Genomic DNA, 17,697 nt, shown 5'->3' with positions numbered 1-17,697 from the left:
TGTTTGAATAGAAAACAGAAGTAATTGCATTAATTCATCGAGACACAGAAGAGCTCCTCACCCCCAATCATGGAGTTTAGAGACTCATGCCGTAGAGATACAATGTAAAATGTGAAAATGTCATCTGGTGCAAAATAAATCTCTAAAAGTTGTTTAAATACTAAACTAGTAACCTAGGTTTACAGAAAATGAGTAAACTATGATAGATAGTGCAGAAATCTACTTCCGGGGCCCACTTGGTGTGTGCTGGGGCTGAGACTTGAGCTTTACACGTACCTAGGCTGTTTCTGGAGTTAAATGCCAGGTTGTAACCTGTTTTGGGCGTTTAACTCCAACTTGTAACCTGTTTCTGGCGTTTAACGCCAGAATAGGGCAGAGAACTGGCGTTGAACGCCAGTTTGCGTCATCTAAACTCGAGCAAAGTATGGACTATTATATATTGCTGGAAATCCTTGGATGTCTACTTTCCAACGCAATTGAGAGCACATCATTTGGACTTCTGTAGCTCCAGAAAATCCACTTTGAGTGCAGGGAGGTCAGAATCCAACAGCATCTGCAATCCTTTTTCAGCCTCTGAATTAGATTTTTGCTCAGGTTCCTCAATTTCAGCCAGAAAATACCTGAAATCACAAAAAAATACACAAACTCATAGTAAAGTCCAGAAAAGTGATTTTTATTTAAAAACTAATAAAATTATACTAAAAACTAATCAAATCATACTAAAAACTATGTAAAAATAATGCCAAAAAATGTATAAATTATCCGCTCATCAACGCATCATTCAATGAAAGAAACATACAGCTCATGGTAATAAAATAAAATAAAATACGCAAATAAAATAAAAATATGTACACTAATTAATAATTCAGCTCACAATTGTAACTCCCCGGCAACGGCGCCAAAAATTGATGCGTGGTAGAAATTAGGCTAATTAAGAGATTATAATATAATAGAACAGCGTTGCGAGTATAGCTCTTAACCAGCAAAAATCTGCCTCATCAATTTAGAAAGGTTGTCACAAAAGTTTAGAATAAAAATACTGGGAGTATGAGTCCCAGGTTGTCTCCCAACGAGTTGCTAGAAAGGGTGCTAAGTTATTAATCAGGAGTTTTTCGAGAACTTTGAGAGTTGAATGACAGAAAATAAAAAAATTGTAATTTAAAAGAGAAATATATACATATTCTAATTAAAAAGCCTTGACTGGGGGAATGATTAATCGGAAGTTCTATCTTTGTTAGAATTTTTTCAAGTGTAGTGTAAAGAGGTTGTTATTTTCACTTAGTTAACCCTTACTAAATAAAGGAAAGTCAAGTGATTGAGCTAACTCTTATTCGCAAATCATAGTCCTCTCCCTTGAGAAGGTCTAGCGTTAGTAAATACAGAATTAGCCAAAAACTTCCAATTTAACTAATCACTTAAGCATTCCAACTCAAGTTTCTCCTTTTAGTCAACCCCCATGTCAAGTTGGGAATATACTCCATTGACATGAAAATTACTTGCATAGAATTAAAAAGGGAATAAAAGAAAAACATGATAGATAATAACTGTAATTTAATTAAAACTAAAAGTAATCATTTTCATTAACAATTCATGAAAATAATCCAATTGTAAGTTTAAACAAGAATTAAGAATATGGAATAAATAAAAGAGTAAGGAAACAAACTAGAATAGTATCTTCAACAGAGGTGATGACTCTTCAATATCCAAAAGCAAAAGCAATAAACTAATAAACTATGAATGTAAAGAAAACCTAGAGGAAGAGTAATTCTCTCTCTAGATTCAGATCTAAAAAACCTAAAACTATGCTAATGAGAATGTGTCTTGAGTTTCTGCATGTTCCCTGGCTCTAATCTGTGTTTCTGGGCCAGAAACTGGGTCAAAACTCGGCCCGAAATCGCCCCCAGTGCTTTCTGTTATTTCTGCAGATCGCGCATGTCACGCGTACGCGTGCGCGTCATTTGGCGAATTTCCTTGTCACGCGTACGCGTGCAATCCACGCGTACACGTTAGACACACGCACGCGTCACTGCAAATTTCTCCATTCCGCGCACTGGCGTGAGCCATGCGTGCGCGTCAGTGCTCGCTGGTTATCTCCTTGGTTTCTTTTGTTCCTTCCATTTTTGCAAGCTTCATCTCCATTCTTTAAGCCATTCCTGTCCTATAAAGCCTGAAACACTTAACACACGGATCACGACATCGAATAGTATAAAGAAAAATTAAAATATACAAATTAAAGATCTCTAGGAAGCAAGTTTTCAACCATAAAACAAAACTAGGAAGGGATTGTAAAATCATGCAAATCATTTGAATAAGTAAGTAAAGACTTGATGAAACCACTCAATTAAACACAAGATTAACCATAAAATAGTGGTTTATCAACCTCCCACACTTAAACATTAGCATGTCCTTATGCTTAGCTCAAGGAGATAAAATAGATGAGTAGGGAAAAGTAAGACTCATGCAATGCAATGCAACCTATGTATGTGAATGCAACTATATGCTAAAATGATTTTGCCTACTTGGTTAAAAGTAAATAAGTTCTTCAAGACAAATATAAATAAAAAATATCACTAATTCAAACTATACAGTAAAAACAAGTAAACTTGTAAGAAGACAGCTCATGAAAGCAGGGAACATAGAATTAAGCTTTAAACCCTTACTGATAGTATATGTGCACTCTAATCACTCAAGTGTATAGGGTAATCACTCTACTCTTCCCTAGTCATGCTTTCTAAAATTTGTTCTTCACCTAACCAATCAACAAGTATTTAATGTACCAATGCAAACATCATGAGGTCTTTTTAAGGTTGTAATGGGGCCAAGGTAAGGGTGAGGGTATATATATATATATATATATATATATATATATATATATATATATATATATGGCTAAGTGAGCTATAAATTGAATCCTTGATCAACCTAAGCCTTCACCTATACATACTCTACATACTTTTAAATTCATGCCTAGCTACCTAAAATTTTCCCACTTTTGTATCACATACTCATGCATCAACTTTTCTCTTAACTTGTATCACACATGCATTGATCTTTTATTAACTTAACTTAGCATTGGGGTAATTTTGTCCCCTTATTCATTTATTTATTTATTGAATATATTTTTTTTTATTTTTGTTTGAAGCATAAAAATAAACATAACATTATCAATGCACATGGATTTTTAATTTTTCTGGTCTTACATGAGTAGGTACCCAAATTCCCAATATTTTATCAATTGTAAAAACATAACATATTCTCTTATTAACCCATGTTTCCGCAGTTTTCCCATACTTAGTTAACACACAATCTCTGTCTTAAGCTAACCAAAGATTCAATTGGGGTATTTAATTTGTTTTTTCGCTTAAGGCTAGTGATGTGGTAAAATATAGAACAAATGGGATTTAAAAGGCTCAAAGTGGCTAACAAAGGTAATTGAAAGGGTAGGCTATTTGGGATAAGTGAGCTAATAAAATAATGGCCTCATTCATATGCATGCATATAACACATTAAACATTGGACATATAGGATGGAACAAAATATAGATTACAATCATAGAGAAGAAAACACACAAGAATAAAATATTATGGTTAAATAGTGTAACCATGTAATTAAGCTCAAATCTCACAGGTTGTGTGTTCTAGCTTTAAACCATGTTCCAATTTACAGTCTTCAAACAGGTTTTAACACAAAAGTTTTGATTTAAATTAGTGAAATTTTTTCAAAAATAGAGTCTTGAAAAGAAACATATTATTTTTCAACTAATTAGAACATGCATGCAATTACCTATTACTATGTAATCTATCCTATCCTAACAAAAGAAAAATTACTAATTTATTGGTGTTAAGAAAGAAAAATTACCTCCGGAAGTCAGGTACTGACCGACCTCCCCACACTTAAAGCTTGGCACTGTCCTCTGTGCCATCAGTCAGGAACAAAGGGAGGCTGGTAGTAGCATTTCCACAATTGGGACCGTCATGGCTCCCTGTGCTGGTAAATGAAGTGGAGTCCAGGGTGTCTGGGTTTTCTTCAGGTGGGTGGTTACCAACAAGTATCTCCTTGAGGTATGTAAATCTGCGCTTGTTACGGCGCTCTCTTTTCTTTCCTTGCCAGTCTAGTCGGTCTAACCTCTCAAGCATCTGATGGAGCAGTTGGTTTGTTGAAGGTGCTTGTGATATGGAAGGAGAAGGGACATCTTCTGCTGGTTCTGTGCTCCGGTTGAAATTTGCTGCTGGAGGTCTGATGTACTTCCCGTTGGGGACGAACTGATCATCCCGTAGAATCATGGCCTTGGTGTCCCCAGCTCTGTAGAAGACTCCGACTGCTGAGACTAGATCTGAAACCAAGGCGGGAAAAGGTAGGTTGCCCGCAATCTGTACGTGTCCCATAGCATTCCGGATGTGTCTTGGTAAATTGAGAGGCTGGTCTGTAAAGATACACCAGAGTAGAACAGCCATGTCTGCAGTGAAGGAGGACTCATGAGTGCTCGGAAAAACGTAATGGGACATAATATGTGCCCATACTCGAGCCTCCAAGGTGAGTGCTGAAGCCAATATTCCCTTAGGTCGGGATCGATGGTATCCATAGATCCATCTGCTGCCAGGTTGCGCTATAATTCTGAGAACGGCGTCCCAGTCAAATTGGTATGTCTGGCGCTTGAAATAGGCTTTTTGAAATGCGTCCAATCCTTCTAGAGCAGGTGAAAGATCTAAAGCTTGCTGAATAGCTTCTTTAGTTATGGGGACTTACTTCTGACGGACATAAACAGACTGCAGGGTTGGCACGTGAAAGTTTGAGTAGAATTCAACTACGCATGAAAGATTGACCTGTCGTGGCTGTCTCCGTAGGAATCCCCATTGTCTTCGTTCAATTCGGGGCTCAACAAATTCAACAATATTGGTCGGGAGGATGAGAAGGTACTCATTATTATAGTTCCTCTCAGCCAGGATGGGGAACATCTGCTCACAGTAGCGGTTAGTGAACCGCGCAGTGTCCTTTTCTGGAAAGGCTTTCTCTTTTTCATCGACCTTGATTATCCTCTTGATTCGCTTTGTTGAGGGCTTTACTGCTGTTGAGGATGGTTTCGCAGCTAGTGCTCTTTTTGTTCATTTCCTTGCCAGTGGTTTGGGAGTAGCTTTCTCTTTACCTTTCTTGGTGGCCATCCTGAAAAGGAAAAAAGAAAGTAACTTTTAAAGCTAAGGGTTAGAGCAAGGAAGAGGATGGTACAAGTGATAATCAATACACGGTAAAAAAGGATGTCGTTAACACATAGTCGCGACTACATTCATCAATGGAAATATAGCAAGTGCATGTTATGGCAAGTAGATGCAAGATGTTTATTGGCATGCTGGCAAAGGCATGAGTGGCATAGATCAAGCATTAAATGCCCAATTTGATTATCAAGTGTTTCAAACTAACAATCTGTTTGTATTGACAATGATATTCAATCAATAAAATATAAAAAGGGGTTTTGTGAAAAACAGGCATTAGAGTAGAAGAATAGAATGATTTAAAAAAAAATGCATAATGCCATACGGGCTTTTTCATAAACACTTAGCATGCATGGTAAATATGTTATTGAAAGTATTGAATTTGAACATGCAAACAACCCTTAAGAAGTAATATTAATTGTCAAATAATTCCTTAATATTCCACAAGCAAAGTATAGAATAAAACAATCACCCAATGAAATTTCTAACACCAATTAAAATAATGAAAAAAGGAAAAAGAAAGAAAAAGGAAACATAGATAATGAAAGTAAAAATAAAAAGAAGAAGAAAACATAAATAAAAATAATGATGGAAAAGTAAAAATGGGGAAGAAGGAAAGAAAAGAACCTTGATAATGAATGTGAAAAAGAAGGAAGGAGAAGGTAAAAAGTGAGAAGGAATAAAGAAGAAAGAAGGAATAAGAAAGAAATAAGAAGGAGGAATAAAGAAATAAGATTAGGGAAGAAAAGATAGGAATTCTGGCGCAGGTATAGTTAAACTGTGCGTCGCATGCGACGCGGACGCATGGAGCAAGTGTTCGCGTGGTTGGCGCTAGTTTCAAGTGACGCGTACGCGTGACCTGATTTGTGCTATTGGCGCGAGTGCAGCCTCGCGCACGCACAACTCTCTATTTTATACGCACATTGCCAAAATTTTAGGGGGACGCGTGCGCGTGGGTGACTCACACGCGTGAATGGCCTATTTTTGAAAAATGACGCGTACGCGTGGGGGACACGTATGCGTGATGGATTTTGTGCTTCCAGCACCATTCCAACCCCACTCCATCATAACTCTCTGCCATACACCTCTTTACGTCGATTTTGCAGGGTCACGCGTGCACGTGAGTGACGTGCACGCGTGGGAGGCTGATTTTTATGGTGATGCGGACGCGTCAGGGACGCGTACGCGTGGGCGTGCATGTGCCTTAGGCACTCCTCTAGCCATGCTCCCGCGTGACTCTCTGCTTCTTTTCTTTTTGTTTCGAATGCTCATATGACGCGAACGCGTCAGCGACGCTCGCGCATCGCGTGCATTTTTTTTATGCAGAATGCAAATGCAAATGCAGACTATATGCAGAGATTATGAGAAGAGTCACTAAGAAAAATAAAGTAGAATAAAATAAAACAAAACTAAGACTGAAACGGAACGATCATACCACGGTGGGATGTCTCTCACCTAGCACTTTGCTTTTACGTCCTTAAGTTGGACGGTCTTCAGGCTCATTCTGCTTCTGTTGGTGGGTTTTTCAAGAGGAATACCTCTAGTTCTTTGTGATCCTTCATCTTCTCACCATGATAAAGCTTTAGGCAATGTCCATTGACCTTGATGAATTTGGAGCTAGAAAGATGACGCAAATGAAAAACTCCATATGGCTCTGCCTTTTCTACTCTGTAGGGACCTTCCCATCTTGATCTCAGTTTGTCTGGCATGAGCCTCAGTCTGGAGTTATAAAGAAGAACTAACTCCCCTGATCTGAACTCTTTCTTTTTTATGTGCTTGTCATGGACAGCCTTCATCTTCTCTTTGTATCGCCTGGAGTTGTCATATGCTTCTAGGCGAAGGTTCTCCAATTCTGCCAGTTGCAGGTTCCTTTTAGCACCAGCTTCCTCAAAATTCATGTTACACTCCCTCACAGCCCAGAAAGCCTTGTGTTCCACCTCTACTGGAAGGTGGCAAGCCTTTCTATACACTAAGCGGAAAGGGCTCATCCCAATGGGTGTCTTGTACGCTGTTCTATATGCCCAAAGTGCATCTTGTAGCCTGGCACTCCATTCCTTCCTATGAGACTTTACTGTCTTCTCCAGAATGCGTTTAATCTCCCTATTAGAAACTTCTGCTTGTCCATTGGTCTGGGGATGATAAGTTGTTGCTACTTTGTGAACAATCCCATGCTTCTTCAGTAATCATGTTAATCTCCTGTTACAAAAGTGAGTGCCTTGATCACTCACGATTGCTCGTGGTAATCCAAAGCGACAAATAATATGGTTTCTAACAAAGAAAACAACAGTGTTAGCATCATCAGTACGGGTAGGAGTTGCTTCCACCCATTTAGAGACATAATCTACAGCTAACAGTATGTAAAGGTAACCACTAGAGTTTGGAAATGGATCCATAAAGTCAATACCCCAAACATCAAAAATTTCACAGAAAAGCATAATCTGTTGAGGTATCTCATTCCTCTTGGATATATTACCAAACCTTTGGCATGGGGAACAAGATTTACAAAAAGCAGCAGCATCTTTAAAAAGAGTAGGCCACCAGAATCCACAGTCTAAGATTTTTCTAGCTGTTCTTTAAGGGCCAAAATGTCCTCCACTCTCAGAAGAGTGGCAGGCCTCTAAAATGGATTGGAATTCTGATTGGGGCACACACCTTCTAATTACCTGGCCAGCACCACACCTCCATAAGTATAGGTCATCCCATATATAATATTTAGACTCACTTTTCAGCTTATCCCTTTGATGCTTAGTAAAATTGGGAGGGAAAATATGGCTAACTAGATAATTAGCTACAGGTGCATACCAAGGAACTACTTCAGATACTGCATGCAAGCTATCAAATGGGAAAGTATCATTGATAGGAGTGGAGCATCCTTAATGTGCTCAAGGCGACTCAAGCGGTTTGCCACTAAATTCTGGTTACCACTCCTATCCTTAATTTCTAAATCAAATTCTTGTAGCAGCAGTATCCAACGTATTAGCCTTGGTTTAAACTCTTTTTTAGCTAATAAATATTTTAGAGCTGCATGGTCTGAGTACACTACTACCTTAGTACCAAGTAAATAGGCTCAGAATTTATCCAGAGCAAAAACAATAGCCAGAAGCTCTTTTTCAGTAGTAGTGTAGTTAGACTGAGCAGCGTCTAAGGTCTTAGACGCATAAGCAATTATGAAAGGATTCTTACCTTCGCGTTGAGCCAGCGCCGCTCCCACTGCATAGTTAGAGGCATCACACATAATCTCAAATGGCTAGGTCCAGTCTGGTCCTCTCACAATTGGAGGTTGAGTCAGGGCGATCTTCAGCTTATCAAATGCTTGCATGCAATCCTCACTGAACTCGAACTCAATATCTTTCTACAGTAGTCTGGATAAAGGCAATGCTACCTTACTGAAGTCCTTAATGAATCTCCTGTAGAAACCTGCATGGCCAAGGAACGAATGGACTTCCCTCACAGAGGAGGGGTAAGGCAAACTAGAAATGACATCTACCTTTGCTGGATCTACAGAAATATCAGTATTAGAAACAACATGTCCTAGAATAATCCCTTGTTTTACCATAAAGTGACATTTTTCAAAATTCAATACAGGGTTTAAACTAACACACCTGTCTAATACTCTAGCTAAACTATCCAAGCAAAGGTTAAAGGAATCACCATAAACGCTAAAATCATCCATGAATACTTCCATACAGTTCTCAATAAGATCTGAAAAGATACTCATCATGCATCTTTGGAAAGTAGACGGTGCATTACATAAGCCAAAAGGCATCCTCTTATATGCATACGTTCCAAAGGGACATGTAAAAGTAGTCTTCTCCTGATCTTCAGGAGCTATATGAATTTGAAAGTAGCTTGTATAACCATCTAAAAAGCAGTAATGGAATTTACCTGACAGGCGATCAAGCATCTGATCAATGAATGGCAAGGGGTAGTGATCCTTGCGAGTAGCTTGGTTGAGACACCTATAGTCAATGCAAACTCTCCATGAATTCTGCACTCTAGTTGTCAGGAGCTCTCCATGCTCATTCTTAACTGTTGTGACTCCAGACTTCTTGGGCACCACTTGCACTGGACTGACCCATTCACTATCTGAGATGGGGTAGATAATATCTACTTCAAGTAGCCTGGTCACTTCTTTCTTGACAACTTCTAAGATGGTGGAATTCAATCTTCTTTGGGGTTGACGGACAGGCTTTGCTCCCTCTTCTAAGTATATTCTATGCTCACAAACTTGAGGGCTGATGCCTACTATATCCGCCAAGCTCCACCCAATTGCTTTCTTATGTTTTCTCAGCATACTAAGCAGTTGCTCCTCTTGTTGAGAAGTGAGTTCCCTTGCAATGATAACTAGGAACTTCTGATTATCCTTAAGGTAAGCATACTTGAGGTGGGGAGGAAGTGGCTTTAATTCCAATTTCTGCTCATGGCTAGGTTCTGGATTATCTGGAACTAGTGATAATGGCAAGGTGTCTTCATTATGTTCAGAGAGTATCCCCACACTTGGACCTTACTCCTTGTGCTTCTCTTCTACTTCTTCTTGGTGAACTTCAGCTACAGTTTCATCAATGATGTCACACTGGAAGATAGAATGATCTTTCGGAGGGTGCTTCATAGCTTCATTTAAACTGAAACTCACTGCTTTGCCATCTATCTCAAAGGAGTAAGTTCCTGAGAATGTATCCATCTTGAACTTCGAAGTCTTCAGGAATGGTCTTCCAAGCAGGATTGATGATGATCTTCCTGAGTCATTAGGGGGCATTTCCAGGATATAGAAGTCAATGGGAAATGTGAGCCCCTTAATTCTCACTAATACATCTTCAGCAATTCCAACTACTGTAATAATGCTCTTATCTGCTAACACAAAATGAGCTGCCGACCTTTTTAAGGGTGGGAGCCTCAAAGCATCATATATAGACAATGGCATTATACTAATACACGCTCCTAAATCACACATGCAGTCAGAAAATATTACACCTCCAATGGCACAGTTAACCATGCATGGACCTAGGTCACTACATTTTTCAGGTATACCTCCCATTAAAGCAGATATAGAACTACCTGAAGGAATAGTTTCTAATTCATTAATTTTGTCTTTATGTATGCATAAATCTTTCAGAAACTTTGCATATTTAGGTACTTGCTGAATAACATCAAAAAGGGGAATAGTTACCTCAACCTTTTTGAAAATTTCTACCATTTTGGGATCAAGTTCCATCTGCTTCCTGAACTTCCTTGCAAGGTGTGGAAATGGGATAGGAATGGCGCCACTTGCAGCCTCTGCATCCTTTGGTGCTCCATTCCCTTGCTGAGCTACTTCTTCTTCAACCTTGTCTTGTACTTCCTCTTCCTCTTCAGCATCTTCCACTTCAACTATATCTTCAACTGGGGTGTGTTCTATTGGGCTTGGCTCCTCCTAGTTCTTCTCTTGCAGTATGGTTCCAGACCTCAAAGTGATGACATTGATGCCACCCTTGGGGTTAGGTAGAGGTTGAGAAGGAATTCTACTAGAGCTTGAAGGTTGGTTGGTAGAAGCATGTAATGAATCTATTCGGGAGATGAGAGCTTGTAAAGTGGTATTCAGACCATTTAGAGTAGAGTTCAATGTAGTCTGCATGTCTTGTTGTCCTTGTGCAAGAGAACGAAGCATCTCGTCATTTGATGAGGAAGGGGGATAAGTGATCTGAGGGGCCTGTTGTTGGTTGTGCTGGGATCCTTGTGACTGCCTTAGATGAGGTGCTCTGTAAGGCTGGTTGTGATTCTGCTGTCTGTTGTTATTATTCCACCTCTGATTTCCATTATTGTCTATGCCTCCTCTGTTATAGTTGTCCCTCCAGCCATGGTTGGAATTATCTCTCTAACCCTGGTTGGAGTTGTCCTGCCATCCTTGGTTATAGTTCCCACTTTGGTTGTAGTTGCCACCTTGTTGATTATATCCTTGATTCGGGCGGTCATAGAAGTTATGAGTAGCTGCCACAATGTTGTCTTCTTGTTGGAGCTGTGGGCACTCATCAGTGTAATGACTATAATCAGCACAGATTCCACATACTCTTTGGGGGACTAACTGTTGGCTTTGTTGTGGTGGGGAAGGCTGAGTTTGTTGTTGATTCAACTGCATCTACTTTAGTAGGTTGGTCATTTCACATATACTCTGTGTAAGAGCAGTAGTCTCACTGCTAGAGAAAACCTTTGCAATAGTCTTTGAGGGGCTGCTCCAGTGCCTGTGATTTCTAGTGGACTCAGCTAAGTCATTGATCAGTTGCCATGCTTCATCTGCGGTCTTATACTTTTTCAGAGAACCATTACTAGCACCATCTAGTGTAGTTTTATTCCGAGGCTTCATGCCTTGAGTGAAGTAGCAGATCAACACTAACCTGTCAATCATGTGATGGGGACATGCATCCAGAAGGTTCTTAAAGCGCTCCTGGTGCACGAAATTACAACCACACTTTTGCAATTCCGCACAACTAACCAGCAAGTGCACTGGGTCGTCCAAGTAATACCTTACGTGAGTAAGGGTTAATCCCACGGAGATTGTCAGCTTAAAGCAAGCTATGGTTACTTGTATTTCTTAGTCAGGATATCAATAATGATTCTTAGTTTCAATTGTAAAAAGTAAAAGAACATGAAATAAATACTTGTTATGTAGTAATGGAGAACAGGTTGAGGTTTTGGAGATGCTCTGGCTTCTGAATCTCTGCTTTCCTACTGTCTTCTTCTTCACGCACGCAAGGTTCCTTCCATGGTAAGCTGTATGTTGGTGGATCATCGTTGTCAATGGCTACCATCCGTCCTCTCAGTGAAAATGGTCCAAATGGGCTGTCACCGCACGGCTAATCATCTGTCGGTTCTCACTCATGTTGGAATAGGATCCATTGATCCTTTTGCGTCTGTCACTACGCCCAGCACTCGCGAGTTTGAAGTTCGTCACAGTCATCCCTTCCCAGATCCTACTCAGAATACCACAGACAAGGTTTAGACTTTCTGGATCTCAGGAATGGTCACCATTTGATTCTAGCTTATACCACGAAGACTCCGATCTTTCAGAATGGAGGCTAAGAGATACACATTCAAGCTATTACAGATAGAATGGAAGTGGTTGTCAGGCACACGTTCATAGATGAGAATGATGATGAGTGTCACGGATCATCACATTCATCAGGTTGAAGTGCGAGTGAATATCTTAGAATAGAAACAAGCGTGATTGAATGGAAAACAGTAGTAATTGCATTAATTCATCGAGACACAGCAGAGCTCCTCACCCCCAACCATGGAGTTTATAGACTCATGCCATCAAAGATACAATATGAAACATGTAAAGTGTCATGAGGTACAAAATGAATCACTAAAAGTAGTTTTTATAATAAACTAGTGACCTAGGGTTACGGAAAATGAGTAAGCTAGAATAGTTAGTGTAGAAATCCACTTCCGGGGCCCACTTGGTGTGTGCTTGGGCTGAGCATTGAAGCTTTCACATGTAGAGACTTTTCTTGGAGTTAAACGCCAGCTTTTGTGCCACTTTGGGCGTTTAACTCCAGCTTTTATGCCAGTTCTGGCGTTTTGACGCCAGAATTTTTATGCTGACTTGGAACGCCAGTTTGGGCCATCAAATCTCGGGTCAAGTATGGACTATTATATATTGCCGGAAAGTCCAGAATGTCTACTTTCCAACCCAATTGAGAGCGCACCAATTGGGCTTCTGTAGCTCTAGAAAATCTACTTCGAGTGCAGGGAGGTCAGAATCCAACAACATCTGCAGTCTTTTTTCAGCCTCTGAATCAAATTTTTGCTCAGGTCCCTCAATTTTAGCCAGAAAATACCTGAAATCACAGAAAAACACACAAAATCATAGTAAAGTCCATAAATATGATTTTTGAATAAAAACTAATAAAAACATAATAAAAACTAACTAAAATATACTAAAAACATACTAAAAACAATGCCAAAAAGCGTATAAATTATCCGCTCATCACAACACCAAACTTAAATTGTTCCTTGTCCCCAAGTAACTAAAAATCAAATAGGATAAAAAGAAGATAATATATTATAAAGTCCAAATTATCAATGAAACTTAGCTCTAATTAGATGAGCGGGCTAGTAGCTTTTTGCCTCTGAACAGTTTTGGCATCTCACTTTATCCTTTGAAGTTTAGAATGATTGTCATCTTTAGGAACTCAGAATTTAGATAGTGTTATTGATTCTCCTAGTTTAGTATTGTTGATTCTTGAGCACAGTTACTTTATGAGTCTTGGCCGTGACCCTAAGCATTTTGTTTTTCAGTATTACCACCGGATACATAAATGACACAAACACATAACTGGGTGAACCTTTTCAGATTCTGACTCAGCTTTGCTAGAGTCCCCAATTAGAGGTGTCCAGAGCTCTTAAGCACACACTTTTTGCTTTGGACCACGAATTTAACCGCTCAGTCTCAAGTTTTTACTTGACACGTTCACGCCACAAGCACATGGTTAGGGATAGCTTGGTTTAGCCGCTTAGGCCAGGATTTTATTCCTGTGGGCCCTCCTATCTACTGATGCTCAAAGCCTTGGATTCTTTTTATTATCCTTGCCTTTTGGTTTAAAGGGCTATTGGCTTCTTCTGCTTGCTTTTTCTTTTTCTTTCTTTTTCTTTTATTTTTTTTCGCCATTTTTTTCACAAGCTTTTCACTGCTTTTTCTTGCTTCAAGAATCAATTTTACGATTTTTTAGATTATCAATAACATTTCTCCTTTTCCATCATTCCTTCATGAGCCAACAATTTTAACATTCATAAACAACAAATTCAAAAGACATATGCATTGTTCAAGCATTCATTCAGAAAACAAAAAGTATTGTCACCACATCAAAATAATTAAACTAATTTCAAGGATGAATTCGAAATCATGTACTTCTTGTTCTTTTGTGATTTAAAACATTTTTTCTTTAAGAAAGGTGATGGATTCATACAACATTCATAGCTTTAAGACATAAACTTTAAATTTTATTAATCATGGAATAAAAATAAGACTCAAAAATAAATATAAGAGCAGACCAATAATAATAGAAGACAGAAAATTAAAAACAGAAAAATAAATGACTCTTAAAATAGATTCCTAATAATAAAGGTTATCATAGAGTTAGGACTCAACAACCTTGATTTTGAGAAGTGGATGCTCCTTCAATCCGTGGGGAGTTTGGTCCTTCAAGGGAGAGCTTCTGGCGCTTCAGCTCCTGTAGCTCACGCCCCTGCTTCTCCTGTTCCTTAAGCAGCTTGCAGAGCATGCAGTTTTGATTCTACTGTTCTTCCTTAAGTTGATCCATAGCTTCTTGCAGCTTGGTGACAGATGCTTCTAGGCGGTTCCAGTAGTTAATTTCAGGGATTTCTGGGAGGAACTCCTGCGCCCTCCTTTGGAATGAGTTATCTTGCACTTGTTGTCCTTCCATTAACTTCTTGGTGATTGGGTGTTCGATTGGGATGAATTCATCTACTCCCATCCTCACCCCAGCATCTTTACATAGCAGAGAAATTAAGCTTGGGTATGCCAGTTTGGCTTCAGTGGAGTTCTTGTTTGCAATTGTGTAAATATCACAAGAAATCAGATGATGAATCTCCACTTCATTTCCCAGCATAATACAATGAATCATCACTGCTCTTTTGACAGTGACCTCAGAGCGGTTGCTAGTGGGCAGTATAGAACACCCAATGAAGTCCAACCAGCCTCTTGCGATTGGTTTGAGATCTCCTCTCTTGAGTTGGTTTGGGACACCTTTTGAATTGGTTATCCACTTAGTTCTAGGGAGGCATATGTCCTCTAGAACTTGGTCCAACCCCTTATCTACTCTCACCATTCTCCTATTAAAGGATTCTGGATCATCTTGTAGTTGAGGCAGTTTGAAGACCTCTCTTATTTTTTCCAGGTGGAAGTAAATAATCCTCCCTCTGACCATAGTTCGGTAGGTATGAAAGGCGGTTCTAGTTATTCTCTGCTTATCTGTCAGCCACAGATTTGAGTAGAATTCCTGAACCATGTTTCTTCCAACCTTTGTCTCAGGATTAGGTAAAATTTCCCATCCTCTGTTTCGAATTTGCTCTTGGATCTCCAGATATTCGTCTTCTTTCAAATCGAATTTAACTTCCGGGATCACTGACCTCAGACCCATTACTTTGTGGTAATAGTCTGCATGTTCTTTGGTTAAGAACCTCTCTTGATTCCAAAGACTCTTTGGAGTATTCTCTTTCTTGCCTCTTGAATTGGTTTGTTTTCCCTTAGGAGCCATGATCTTAATGAGTCTTAGCTCGGTGATCACGGAAAAACACACCAAACTTAGAGGTTTGCTTGCCCTCAAGCAAAAGAAAGGAAAGGAGAGAGATAGGAGGAGAGGCAAATTCGAATGGTGGAGAGGTGGGGATGGCTGAATGTGTATTTATAAGTGGAGGGGAGGAAAAAAATATGATTGGTGAAAAAAATAAAACCATGATATGAAAAAGATGAGATTTTTAAATGGAAAAGATATAAAGAGGTTAAATCTAAAAATTTGTTGATGCATCTAAGAATTAAGAGATGATATGATGAGTTGGAAAAGATTTGGAAAGAAATTGAGAAGATACTTGAGTTTTTGAAGAAGATTTGGGAAGGATTTGAAAGAAATTTGTAAAGGGATTTAGAAAATTGTTGAATTTTTGAAAATTGAAGGTGAATGATGAAAATTTGTAACATGTTTATGCAGAAAATTATGAGTCAAACATGAAAATTTGAAAAATTTTGAAGTGAAAAACAAAATCCTCTCCCCCTGCCTTTCTGGCGTTAAACGCCCAGCGTTTAACGCCCATATATTGGCCATTGTGGGCGTTTAACGCCAGAAATATTTTGTTACTGGGCATTTTTCTGAACGCCCAGGATACTGCAATTCTGGCATTAAATGCCCAGAATGGTACCCATTCTGGCGTTTAACACCCAAAAGGGTATCTTTACTGGCGTTAAACGCCCAAAATGCCCCCTTACTGGCGTTTTCTTGCCAGTGAGCTTCCTTTCTCTGCTTTTTGCGCTAAATCCTTCTGTAACTCTATGAATTCCTACAATTTGATGATTAATCTTGAAGAAAATTTATATCAAACTTCTATAAGTATTAATTAAAACAAATAACTTGCTAATGGCTGGGTTTTCTCCCAGCAAGCGCTTCTTTATTGTCTTTAGCTGGACCTTGACTGAGCTTTATTCTAATCTCAGTTTTGAGCATTCTTGCTCAAAATTGCTTTCAAGATAATGTTTGATTCTTTGGCCATTAACAATGAACTTTTTGTCAGAGTCAATATCCTGAAGCTCAATATATCCATATGGTGACACGCTTGTAATCACATATGGTCTCCTCCACCGGGATTTCAATTTCCCAGGGAATAGTCTGAGCCTAGAGTTAAACAGTAGAACCTTCTGTCCTGGTTCAAAGACTCTAGATGACAGTTTTTTGTCATGCCACCTTTTTGCTTTCTCCTTATAAATTTTTGCATTTTCAAAAGCATTGAGTCTGAATTCCTCTAGCTCATTCAGCTGGAGCAATCTTTTCTCTCCAGCTAACTTAGCATCCAGGTTTAGGAATCTGGTTGCCCAGTAGGCCTTATGTTCCAGTTCCACAGGCAGATGACAGGCCTTGTCATACACAAGCTGGTATGGAGAGGTTCCTATAGGAGTCTTGAATGTTGTTCTGTATGCCACAGAGCATCATCCAAGCTTTTTGCCCAATCCCTTCTACGGGCAATTACAGTCCGTTCTAGGATTCTTTTTAGTTCTCTATTAGAGACTTCAGCCTGCCCATTTATCTGTGGATGATATGGAGTTGCTACTTTATGGCTAATTCCATATCGGACCATAGCAGAGTAAAGCTGTTTATTGCAGAAATGAGTTCCTCTGTCACTGATTAGTACTCTGGGGACACCAAATCTGCTGAAGATATATTTTTGGAGGAACTTCAGCACTGTCTTAGTATCATTAGTGGGTGTGGCAATTGCTTCTACCCATTTAGATACGTAGTCTACTGCCACCAGAATGTAAGTGTTTGAGTGTGATGGTGGGAAAGGGCCCATGAAGTCAATACCCCATACATCAAACAGCTCAATCTCTAAGATCCCTTATTGAGGCATGGCATAACCATGAGGTAAGTTGCCAGCTCTTTGGCAACTGTCATAGTTACGCACAAACTCTCGGGCATCTCTATAGAGAGTAGGCCAGTAGAAGCCACATTGGAGGACCTTAGTGGTTGTTCACTCACCTCTGAAATGTCCTCCATACTGTGATCCATGGCAATGCCATAGGATCTTCTGTGCCTTCTCTCTAGGTACACATCTGCGGATCATTCCGTCTGCACATCTCTTAAAGAGATATGGTTCATCCCATAAGTAGTACTTTGCATCAGAAATTAGTTTTTTCGTTTGCACCCTGCTGTACTCCTTGGGTATGAACCTCATAGCTTTATAATTTACAATGTCTGCAAACCATGGTGCTTCCTGAATGGCGAAGTGT

The sequence above is a fragment of the Arachis hypogaea genome, chromosome 12, assembly GCF_003086295.3.
Source record: "Arachis hypogaea cultivar Tifrunner chromosome 12, arahy.Tifrunner.gnm2.J5K5, whole genome shotgun sequence".
In the NCBI taxonomy this organism is placed as follows: Eukaryota; Viridiplantae; Streptophyta; class Magnoliopsida; order Fabales; family Fabaceae; genus Arachis; species Arachis hypogaea.
Note: the sequence above shows the minus strand (reverse complement) of the source record.